This window comes from Lissotriton vulgaris, chromosome 9, assembly GCF_964263255.1.
Source record: "Lissotriton vulgaris chromosome 9, aLisVul1.2, whole genome shotgun sequence".
In the NCBI taxonomy this organism is placed as follows: domain Eukaryota; kingdom Metazoa; phylum Chordata; class Amphibia; order Caudata; family Salamandridae; genus Lissotriton; species Lissotriton vulgaris.
The window spans coordinates 497,334,845-497,347,693 of NC_141697.1; the positions used below are offsets into that span (position 1 = coordinate 497,334,845).

Sequence of the window (12,849 nt, forward strand, 5' to 3'; positions counted from 1 at the left end):
GAAACTGAATCTTAATTGGCAGGGAGCCCCCCGCCAACTAGTAGGTCTCAGAGCTCAGTGTGAGACCCCGCACTTGGTCGACGCGCGTTTCTGCGGCACAAGGCCACCTTCCTCAGGACCTCTTCCAGGCAATCAAACCCACATATCCAGGGGACCTAAAATATACAGTAAGAGATACTGTCACCATATGTACTCTCAAAAAAAGGGGAAAACAACACAATATGTGACATTCAATAACATAGTTCAGGATGACACTAAAGCTCACCACATGACCAGATACAACCTGAGTGCTTGGTAAGTGTACATGGACCACAGTTGTGAAAGAGAATGAAAGAAGTTAAAAAATACTAAAGAAAGTAACTGGTGGCTGAATGAAGTTAATAAAATGCTAAGGGAAATGACTGGTGCTACATCTGTCTAAAAAACGTCAATGATTATCACCGGACTGTTATAAGAGCAACGATACATTCCACATTTCTAAGGCAAATCAACAATTCCACAAGATTATTATAGGGAGCACATTTCAAAATCATGATAGGCACACATTTACTTACGATTAAAAACAGTTTGTTACTCTTAGTCCATGGAGGACGATATCACAAGCATGAACCATGTGTAATGGTAGAACAAGAAGAAATACACTGCGGATACCTAAGAGACAAAAAGGGCCCAATTCTGAATAGCCTAATAATCACATAGTTTGTGGCAATCAAGATATGCCCCTAATTGATAAGCCTATCTTACCCCAATTCAAAATAAGGAGAATTTCATAGGCGTCGAATCATATTATGGAAGAGGATGCCGCGTGTCTAACGGTACAGTATGCGGTATAGTATTCAACTGAAACGAGATATATCAATATTGAACAAGATGGAATCTGTCCATTTACCTCAAGACCTCTCTCGTTTGTATCATGACGTTCTCGAAAAGGAAACCCACCTTTTAATTGAGTCAGTTTGTTCTGCTCTTCCAAACGATATTTCTTACTTTTGTTCTGTTCAGTTTTTCATTAATACAAGAAATAATGACTTCCCATGTCCGCGGATTACCTAATATGAAGAAAAATCGATGTCTTAATCTCTATATATTTCAAATAGAAAGGGGTCGCTCGAGTACCCAAGAATCTGATCCTTATCAATAGAAATATACTGACTAAAGAGCATACCGCAATATACATGTATATTCACTCAAAGGGGCTGCCATCAATCTAAGGTCATTACGCACACACTAGTTCATGTGCGTACTTTAAACAACGGAAAGATCCAGATCACGTTGTCCCCATTTAACCGGATAATAAATATACGTGTGTCGATTGTCAGAAGATATTACTAACAGCTAAACGAAAGGCATAAATGCAGTAAGACGGTTAAGTCCGTATCTATCTAATAGCACATCTCTTATGTTCAACTCTACTTACTACAATGTTGCACGGGATATGGGCCAACACGCTCTCCAAGTGAGTGGTGTAATTCCAAACAGTAAAGTTATTTTCTTTATTTGGAGTGGATCAGTTGATATGCTGCAAGCGTTTGTTCTTTGGCTTAATGCCAGCGACACAAACCTTAAGTTCACAGTAAATTACAATAACTACAAAGTGTTGGATAGAAAATTAAACGTATTCCCTATCCTATAGCGCCCCCCAGCGCAATGCGTTGTAATGGTTTGTGCTGTAATGACCGCGTTGTAATGGTAGTGCGTTGTAAAAGTTTCGTTGTAAAGGTTGTTCACCGCACTGTGGCACTGAATAGCAGTGGTGCAGTACCAAAAGTGTGTAAACCAGCAAAAACATATCAAAAACAGAGGAGACAACATCCAAAAATGGAAGGGAGACTCACGCCAATAGTACCAGGTCTAACAGGGGTATTTACCAGAAGGGGTAAATACCAATAATCATCAGGCAACTCATAATTCCAGTCCACGTCCGTTCACACAGTGATCAGAATTTACGCTTAACTTTTAATAAGGTCCCAACTCATAAGAAGGGAGGTAGAGACCGGCCTTTGTTTGGTGTAGGCTTGTAGAAACAAAAATGTTTAAGTTACATTTCGAAGTAGATGTGCCAACATGGTGGCCTCTTAATAAAGGTTTTAGGTAGTATAATATAAAGGATCGTGTTTATCAATTCTTTCCTTTAGATTTTGAATCAATGGTTAAGGTTGTGGCAACAGGATAATAATGGATTTGGTTACCTATAAGATTGTAGAGAGGTTGATTCTAAATCCAGTAGTACTGGAAAGAAAACTTTTAAAAGAAAACAAGAGTCGTTTTCCATTTAAAAAAAAAAAAAGCTTTTAGCTTTTATGGTGATTAGAAGGTCCTGCTAAAATTCAGTGAAACAGATGGTGTAACCTACTTTCCAGGGGAGGTAGCAACACTCTTGATGAAGTTTACCACGGTTGTTATGATCTGATAATACTAGACTTTTCTCCAACAATAGATTTCCCATTTCTATGCAGACTTTATGCTGTATAATATTTACCCAGAACCTCTGGGCTGTCCTAATCGATTTATATCCTTGAGTTTTAAATGGTGGTAATACCTATTGCTTTCATGCTGACTATTTTTGTGATGATTGATAGGAATTAGGTTTAGAGACTGCTAAAGTTATGTAGTGTGTCAATCTGAGCCTAGATGACTTGTGAAATAGCGTAAAGAGTCTTCCTTTTGAGGGTCTTCACCCCCAGTACTGCACATTAATTTTACTTTCAATACTATGGTACAAGCACCTGTCTTGCAGGTTGAATGGATGGCATAGAGCTCCAAACACGCACAGGCAACTCTGAGGCGTGATATAAAGATATTTAAATTGTTGAGGTAGCTAAAAAAGCTTCAGCATATTTGGAAAACACAGAAGCAGTTTCCTCATTAGGAACTCATCACTGTCTATTTTGTAATAGGACCCAAAAATGTATTTATATAAATCATCAGGATCTGTATTGATCCGGGTGTTTGATAAATGTGTCCCGGACATCCTTGGTGCGGGAGTCTATGAGTTGGGTGTCATCGGCAAAGGAGACAATGTTGAGCCCATGAATTCTGATGATGGTTGTGAGGGGGGCCATGTAGACATTGAAGAGGGGGGGCTGAGGGAGGATCCTTGGGGTACTCCCATCTGGCCTCTGTCGGTTCTGAGAGGAAGGGCGGGAGTCTTATTTTCTGTGTTCTGCCCAAGAGGAATAAGTGCAGCCAGTCTAGGGCTTTTCCTCGGATGCTGGCGTTGTGGAGTCTGGTGGCTAGTGTGCGGTGGGAGATGGTGTCGAAGGCTGCTAATAGGTCCAGGAGGTTGAGAGCTGCAATTTGGCCTTGGTCGAGGGGGGCGCAGATGTCATCTGTGGTGGCGAGTAGGGTGGTCTTGGTGCTGTGGTTGCTGCGGAATCTGGATTGGGAGGTGTCTAGGATGTTGTTGGCTTTGATGAATTAAGCTAGCTAGGTGTTGAAGGGTCTTATTCTATTCTCTGCTTAAACTAAACTGATTTCCTGTTCTAATTGTGTTATTACTTCCATTATCTTAGAAAGGGTAGAGTCTGAATTCCTCGCTCAGGTTGGATGATAACCCGGGCAAGGCAATCTGTGAGGTTAAACTAACCATGTGCAAAGGATCCTGTGCAAAGGTTTTCCATCTATCACTGCCCAAACCAGTGACCACAAGTAAAACAAGGATGTGAAGGCCAGTGGCTAAAGTTGGAAAAGGAGAACAGGGCAAGACACAACAAAGAGACGCAAAGATCTCACCACTCTGCCTTGTCACTTCTTTTGGTACACGATGTCTGGTGACTATAGTGGCCTCTACAATGCAAAGAGATAACTCAAGTACCTGTCATAAAGAATGATATTTGTAACTGTAATTGTAAATGGATATCACTAAGCAATATCTCTGTATAACCTGCTCTGTAATTCTACATGTGCACTAGCACCTCTTTGTCTTTTGAGTAACTGCTTCAAGCTTCATCTCTTCATTTGTGGAGGATGAATATAGCTTCAACATGACTTCTGTAGAACTGCACATTAATAATAATAAAATAACATCCTGCGATCTGCACTTTAAGCCATTGTCTGAATTTGTTATAAATCGAGTACTTTGTGCATGGTATATGTGTAATTTATATATATATATATATATATATATATATATATATATATATATATATATATATATACATATATTACCTACTGGCAGTCGCCAGTAGGTATATATAGTAAGGACCTAGTTTCCATAGAAAATCTGCAACATTCTATTGGGAATATCTTTGGCGCCGGTTGTTGAATCTTCACAAATTTCTCAGAGAAGAAGGCCCGTTCCACTCCGCTTCTTCCCTGAAAGTCTCAGGTAGATTCATCAAGCGGGGGCTTAGAAAAATGGGGGTCCCAAAATGTGTTTTCGCCATGTTAATTTCCATAGGAACTTTAGACACGGCTACAGCCCGAACCGCTGAATGGAATTACACCAAATTTGGCAAAATGGTAGAGTCTGATTCGCAGATCATCCTTTTGCTTAAATGGTGTAAATCCCTCCAGTAGTTCCCTGAGAAAATCAAAAGAGAAAAAAAATATATATCTATAAGCGCGCACAATGCGCGCACCGTGCCCGCTCCTTCCCGTGCACATGCTGATTGGCTGCCACTGTCTGTCAAGACCCCAAAACAGAAATTTATGGCAGCCATCTTGTTCCTCGGTAGACTGAGGCACAAGAAAGCAGAAAAACAAACGTGTAGAACTCAAAAAGGGGGCAGGGTAGAAGCACCCTACCCCCTAGGCCTGCCTAGGTGATCCCACAAGGACCCCCAAGGCTAAACATTTTTTTTTTTAAACCTGTTTTCTTTTTCAAATTACCCCCAGGGGGACAAAATCACGGGGGCATAGTGATAAAGAAGTGTGGGGGGGCCCCAATCGCCCCTACACTGCCCCGGGGACTGCCGCCCCCCAGTGAAAAGCAACGCAGCCCCCTGGTACATAATGGAGGCTCATTGTGGGCTAGTTGGGCCCCAGGGACCCCCAGTATGCAAGGGAACTTAATCCCTCAATTTACAACACTCTATAGGGGCCCGTTTGCACAGTTTAAGTTGGGAAATTAATTCCTGTTCAATCCAGAGGACCCCTAGAGGGAACTAGTCCAACAGGTATCTCCAGTAAGCGCCATGGAGCTGCGCTGCAGAGTGTTGTAAAAAGGGGGCGTGCCCTCTGAACACCTGCCTGCAAAAATGTAGTAAATCAGTATAAAAAAAATAACAATTAATACATTTGAAAATTGTAATTTAAAAAACCTTCGAAATTCAATGAAAAAGCCGTAGGTTTCAAGCCTGATATACTTAGGAATTAGCATTTAAAAAACCATTGAAATTCACTGAAAAAAGGCTATTACGGTCCCAATCATGACGACCCCTCCTTTCTTAATACAATTCAGAGCCACCTGATTACGTCTCATGCCCCTGTGATATGGATGGGAGATTTTAACTTAGTTTTAAACCCTAAATTGGACAAATCGCCTAACTCTAGAGCAAAGACTCATGTTAAATCTAGGTCAACCCTCATAGCATGTATGACAAACTTGGGGTTAGCGGACTTTTGGAGGGAAAGAGCGGGCACCAAGTTGGGGGTGTCTTTTCACAACCTCAAATATAAGCACAAGTCCCGAATTGATTATGCCCTCTTCAGTTATGGTCTTAAAGATGCACTGAAGGAGTTGGTCTATCTTCCATCCCACTTGTCCGACCACACGGCTATTCTCTTCTCACTAACACTGGGTCATCAAATAAAACACTCTTCCTGGTCCTTCGATCGGACCATTCTCCTTGAGGAAGAAGAGACAGTCTATCTTTTACGAGAATCCACCTCTTTTCTAGAATGCAATCTAAACTCGGCCTCCTTGGCTATCGTCTGGGATGCGCTTAAGCATACCTAAGAGGCTGTATCACCAATCGAGCCTCATACAGAAGGAAGCAATACAGAGAAGAGATATTAGGCATAGAGTGAGAGCTGACATTCCTAGATCTGAAATTAGGCTCTGATATATCACCCTTAGTAGATCATGACAGAAGGAAAGAGCTAAAAACAAACCTGGACACTACACTACAAAGCAGGGCGGCAAAAAGGTGGGAGGCCAGCAAGCTCTCGCACTTTGAATATGGAGAGGCCGCCAGAAAAATGTTGGCCTGCAAAACCAAATCAGACCAGGCCAAAAAGTACATCAGGGAAGTGAGAGGGGATGGGGAACTTATGCCTAGGACCTCAAATTCAGATATAGGAAAAGCTTTTCAGGACTTCTTTCAAAAAATCTATAACGAAGAGACTATGGTTGACCCAACAGTCAGGGATGCGTGATTAGAGAAGGTCAGTCTTCTACGCTTTCCTTGGAACAGACTGAGCGACTGGACAAGGAAATAACAGAGGCAGAAGTCTACAAAGCCATTAAACAACTGAAGCGCGGGAAGGCCGCTGGGCCAGATGGCATTCCAGGTGAGCTGTACTGTGCTCTGAGCGCGCCATCACCCCAACTCTGATGACTCTTATCTGAAAGAAACACGTTAGTATTAGATTCCTTACCTCAGAATATCCCCAGGCGTCAGACTGGATCCAGAAATTTTTGCGTAGCAATACCCCTGCGCGTCGTTAGGCGTCGTCTCTGGCTCCGCATCCGTCGTCGGCGTCGTCTGTGCCGGAATGACGTCGTCGGAGTACTTAGACGCCGCCCATGCGCGCTGACGTCAGTTCTTCTTTTTTCCGCACCAGCTAGCACAGTTCCGGAGAAGCTCTACCCCTTAGTCACTTTTTGACTAAAACTTTTTGATCATTTTGATCTTCTTCAAGTCGTTCTCGACTCTTCAGGTGCCAGTAGGGATGCCCGGGTTCAAACCCTGCTCGAAGTGTAGTCGACTGATGTCGAATACCGACCCCCATCGCTGGTGTCTGCAATGCCTAGGCCTCAACCACGACGACTGTTCCTGTTCCGACTGTCGAGCTCTGACGTTGAAGGCTAGGCGGGAGCGGTCCCGCAAGCGACTCGAGCTCCGGCAGTCGGCCTCGCGCCATTCGAGGTCCCAGTCCCATGGGAGGTCGAGGGATCGGTCGCGGGGACGGAGCCCTCGCAGCTCCGGTAGTCGGCATCGGTCTTCTGGTTCCTGCTCAGGTAAGAGACATGAGAGGTCGGAGCGGCGGCATCACTCCTCCGACCGCCCCCGACACTCGCCCGACGTGGCCCGGGTTTTGGGTGGGACCACCCACACGGCTCCGCAGAAGTCGCTAGCGCCGTATCCTGCCCCACACCTTCGGGTCCCTGAGAAGGATGCGACGCCGGAGGAGATCGAGCGGTACCTAATGGCCATGAGGTCGCTCTCTTCTCCACCGGACCCCACGGTGCCTTCGGGCCCAGTGGGTCCGGCTTTGGGGCCTAGCGGGTCGCGTGCTTCGGCACCGACGCCGTAGGCGGCTTCAGCCCCAGCACCGCCGGCGACTTCAGTCCCGGCGCCGCAAGCCCCGGCTGGATCCGGAACCGGGTCGACGCCGGTCGACCTTACGACCTCACCGACGCCGCCCCAAAGGGTGTCACCACCGGCGCCGACTTCGGTCGACCCCGGCCCCAGTCCTTCTATCGATCCCGTTCAGCCGTCGACACGGCCCCGTTGGGCGCCGTACGAGACAGCTTTGGGTACTTTCTACTTTAACGAACGGGCCCGATTGTTGATCCTGGCTACCAGACATTGGGTGACGAAGAGGACTAGGAAGGGTCTGAGGACCCTCTGACACGGGAGTGTCAGGACCAAGCGGACTGGACAGAGGAGCTTGGGGAGGCCAGTGGCCTGGATCTCTCTCCAGACACTCGTTTTGTCTCCCCTCCGACCGTGGCTACGGAGGAGGGGGCAGCCTATAGCGTAGTACTGATGTGGGCGGCTAAGGCCTTAAACCTTACGCTCCCCTCATGGGCCGTGAAGACTAGTCTCCTCACCGAGGTCCTCAAACCGCAGTCAAGCTCGGTCGAGCCTCTGCTGCTGTTCAATGAGGCCTTATCTGACGTTCTGCTGGGCACCTGGTCCAAGCCTGCCTCAGGACAGCCTGTGGACAGGAACGTGGCCAGACGCTACCGCCAGGATCCTGGTGACCCAAGCTTCCTGTCGACCCATCTAACCCCCGAGAGCCTGGTTATCCAGGCCTCTAACTCCCAGACCGTGTTCCTGTCGGCCCCTCCCAACAGGGAATCCAAGAGGTTCGAACAATTTGGCAAGAAGGTGTTCTCGTCCCTTAGTCTGGGACTGCGGTCAGTCAACACCGCATGCCTCTTGGGCTGCTACACCCACACCCTGTGGGACACGGTTGCGGACGTGCTGCCACAATGCCCTGAGGAGGTCAGGGCTAAACTCGCCCAAGCCCTAGTGGAGGGTCGAGATGCGGCACGGTACTCTATCCGGTGCGGACTGGATACCACCGATACGCTAGGCAGAGCGATGGCCACGACAGTGGCGGTCAGACGCCACGCCTGGCTATGGTGCGCCAATTTTTCGGCCGATGTCCAGGCCACACTTCTGGACATGCCGTTTGATGGCCGTCGCCTGCTTGGCGACCAGGCAGACCACACGTTTGAGCGCTTTAAGGACTCCAGGGCTACGGCCAAGTCCTTGGGCCTCTCAGCCCCGCGCCAGCAAATGGGTGCCTTTCGCTCCTTTCGTGGTCAAGGAAGGGGCGCCCCCACATGGACTGTCAGCCACACGCCTCAACAGAATCTTCAGCGCGGTGGCGGCAGTTAGAACCGCCAGGGAGGCGGTCGGGGTCCAAGGCGAGGCCAGTCCGCACCCGCTCCCGCAGCATCCGCCTCAAAACCTTCCTAGTCCGAGTTTTCAGGCCCATGTGACGCTAGTGGGGGGCAGGGTTCGCCATCACCTCTTCCACTGGCGCACAGTCACATCGGACAGGTGGGTGCTGCAAATTGTCTGAAGGGGCTACTCCCTCTCCTTCGAGGCGACCTCTCCAGCCATGCCACCGCAGTACCACCGCGTGTCGGGGGACCACTTGCAACTTCTGCAGGAGGAAATTATGGCCCTCTTGTCCAAGGGGGCCATTGAGCACGTTCCTGGTGCCAGAAGTAGGGTTTGGTTGCTACTCCCACTACTTTCTGGTACCCAAAAAGGGCAAAGGGGCCTGCGCCCTATCTTGGACCTACGGAGTGTCAACGGCTTCCTCCGGAAGAAGAATTTCAAGATGTTGACTTTAGCTCAAGTCTTGGCTGCCCTAGACCCGCAAGACTGGATGGTGGCGTTGGACTTGCAGGACGCCTACTTTCACATTCCCGTCCTGCCGGCCCACCGACATTACCTGCGGTTCACGGTAGGCCTCGAGCACTTTCAATTCACGGTGCTCCCCTTTGGCCTTACCAGCACCCCACGGGTGTTCACGAAAGTGATGGCGGTGGTCGCAGCTCATCTGCGCAGGTTGGGGGTTTCAGTCTTCCCCTACCTAAACGACTGGTTGTTGAAGGCGGGCTCGCCCCAAACAGTCATCAACCACCTCCAGATTACGGCGGATCTCCTGCACCTGCTGGGGTTTTCCATCAACGTGCAGAAATTACACCTGTGCCCCTCCCAAAAGCTCCTCTTCATCGGAGCTGTTCTGGACTCGGCGCAGTTTCGGGTTTATCCTCCCGAGCAGCGAGTCTGGGATATTCAGGCTTTGATTCCGATCTTCGTTATGCCGGGTTTTGGTCAGGTTGACGCTGCGGCTCCTGGGGCTGATGGCTTCCTGCATCCTTCTGGTGCATCACGCCCGGTGGCGGATGCGGGCTCTGCAGTGGGACCTGAAGTTTCAGTGGGCCCAGCATCAGAGCAACCTGTCCGACCATGTCCTGATCTCGGAGGGCGCTGCGAGACAGCTGCAGTGGTGGCTCACGGACCGTGATTGGGTCATCGGCAGATCCCTCTCCCTTCCCCAACCGGAGCACGTAGTTGTGACGGACGCGTCCCTCCAGGGCTGGGGAGGCCACATGGGAGAGGCGGAGATCAGAGACCTCTGGTCTCAGGCGGAGTCCCGGCTCCATATCAACCTTCTAGAGCTGCGGGCGGTTCGTCTAGCACTGAAGGCATTCCTCCCCTCTGTCCGGGGGAGTGTAGTGCAGGTGTTCACGGACAACACCACTGCCATGTGGTACTGCAACAAACAGGGCGGTGTGGGGTCCTGGACCCTCTATCAAGAGGCTCTGCGGCTCTGGCAGTGGCTGGAACATCAGGGCATGACCCTGGTGGTTCACCACCTGGTGGGTTCTCTGAACGCCAGGGCGTACAAACTCAGCTGACGGTGCTCGATGGATCCCGAATGGCGTCTGAACTCGGACGTGGCGCAAGGCAGCTTTCTGCAGTGGGGAGAGTCTTGGTTAGATCTATTCGCCACCGAAGAGAACGCGCAATGTCATCAGTTCTGCGCGTTGGAATTTCCAAGGCGGCACTCGCTCGGCGACGCATTTCGTCGCGAGTGGAGCTGCGGTCCGTTATACGCCTTTACGCCTATACCACTTCTGCCCAGAGTGCTGAAGAAGATCAGGCGCGACTGGGCCCAAGTCATCCGGACTGGGCTCGAAGGTTTTGGTATCCCGAGCTACTCAATATGTCAGTTGGTCCCCCGATCCGTCTGCCTCTTCAGGAGAACCTTCTGTCGCGGCAGCAGGGGACGGTCCTCCACCCGAACCTGTCAAGTCTCCACCTCCATGCTTGGAGATTGAGCTGCGGCAGTTGAGGCCATTTGACTTGCCTCCTGAAGTTTGTAATGTTATTCTGGCAGCCAGGCGTCCCTCCACTAAGTCAGTATACGCCTGCCGGTGGAACAAATTTGCGTCATGGTGCACACCAAAGGCTGTGGATCCCCTTTCTGCCCCTCTTTCTGAAGTTCTTCTCTTCCTTCTTTCTCTTGCCCAGCAGGGCTCTGCTCTGGGCCCTATCAAGGGCTACCTTTCTGCCCTTTCGGCCTTCCTCAGGCTGCCTGATCAACCTTCTTTGTTCAAGTCCCCTATAGTAACTCGTTTTCTGAAGGGCATCACGCACATGTTTCCACCTGTCCCTTTTGTGATGCCTCAGTGGGACTTGAACCTGGTTCTTACTTTCCTGATGTGCGCTCCCTTCGAGCCACTTCACTCTTGTCCTCTCCGTCTTCTCACCTTGAAGACAGCTTTCCTGGTTGCCATCACCTCTGCCAGGAGGGTGAGTGAGCTCCAGGCTCTATCTTGCAAACCTCCCTTCCTGTCTGTGCATCCGGACAAAGTGGTGTTGCATACGAAACCATCTTTCCTGCCCAAAGTAGCCTCTGCTTTCCATATCGGGCAGTCCATCACCTTGTCCTCCTTCTTCCCGCCTCCGCATCCCTCAAAAGATGAAGAGCGGCTCCATCGTCTGGACCCAAAACGTGCGCTTTCATTCTATGTGGATCGCACACGCCAGTTCCGGGTGGAGGACCAACTCTTTGTTGGTTACGTGGGTGCGAAGAAGGGACGGGCAGTGCATAAACGGACCATCTCTGGGTGGGTCATCTTATGCATCAAGGCATGCTACTCCTTAGCTAGAAAGGAGCCTCCAGTTGGGCTGAAGGCCCATTCCACTCGGGCCACGGTGGCTACTACTGCCCTGGGTCGGGGAGTCCCCCTGCGGGACATTATTCAGGCGGCTACATGGGCCTCGCTGCACACCTTTGCGAGGCACTACTGCCTGGACAGTCAGGTCCGGAGGGATGGCTTCTTTGGCCGTTCCATCCTCCAGGACTTCCTGGTGTGAGTATTGATTTGCAGACCCACCACCGGGGTTGGTATTGCTGGGGTATCTATTCTAAGGTAAGGAATCTAATACTAACATGTTTCTTTCAGATGAACAAGTTACTTACCTTCGGTAACAATATATCTGTAAGAAACAGTAGTTAGTATTAGATTCCTTACCGCCCCACCCATCCTCCCCGTTCTGCGAACTGATACCTAGGGTTAAGGTTATTCCCCTTTCAGGGCCCCAGTTTCTTGGCACCAGTGTTGGTTCTAGCATGGCTCTGCGTATCTGGCGCGGAAAAGCTGTGGCTAAGAACTGACGTCAGCGCGCATGGGCGGCGTCTAAGTACTCCGACGACGTCATTTCGGCGCAGACGACGCCGACGACGGACGCGGAGCCAGAGACGACGCCTAACGACGCGCAGGGGTATTGCTATGGAAAAATTTCCGGATCCAGTCTGATGCCTGGGGATATTCTAATGTAAGGAAACTAATACTAACTACTGTTTCTTACAGATATATCGTTACCGAAGGTAAGTAACTTGTTCTTCAACGCCATCCTATTAAATGGGGTAGCACCACCCATGTCGTGGGGCGAAGCGGACATTGCAATGTCCGCTTCGCCCCACGACATCGTCAAACCTGATAAGGACCCGGCTGATTGTGGGTCGTATCGGCCGATTTCGCTCCTAAATAATGACTATAAAATCTTTGCCGCAATTTTGTCTGCACGGCTCGGGAGCGAGATTGGCACGATTATCCACCAGGATCAAAAGGGATTTATACGGGGGCGTCAACTAGAAGATTTAACTCATGACCTAGTGGGCGCGATTGATGTCGCCTCAACCTTCGCCCTTCCTCTGGCCATTATGACCCTCGATGCTACTAAAGCATTCGATAGGGTTAACTGGCCCTACCTAGCTGCAGTAATGAGGAAGTTCCATCTCAGGGCCAACTTCTGTTGTGCAATTAATCTTCTATACAGAAACTCCAGGGCTAGTCTTTTGGTCAACGGTACCCGCACTGAGCCCTTTCAAATTATGAGGGGCACTAGACAGGGCTGTCCGCTATCTCCCCTCCTACTTAATATTTATGTTGAGCCCTTTGTCCAGACTCTGAGAAATGAATGC

At 49.4% G+C, this 12,849-nt stretch overlaps 1 protein-coding gene across 1 annotated transcript in view; it reads left to right on the top strand.

Moving 5' to 3' along the window:
* C9H14orf39 (chromosome 9 C14orf39 homolog) overlaps positions 1 to 12,849 on the top strand; it is a 1,344,786-nt gene that overhangs the window by 1,294,245 nt on the left and 37,692 nt on the right. The gene's annotated exons all lie outside the window — the stretch shown is intronic.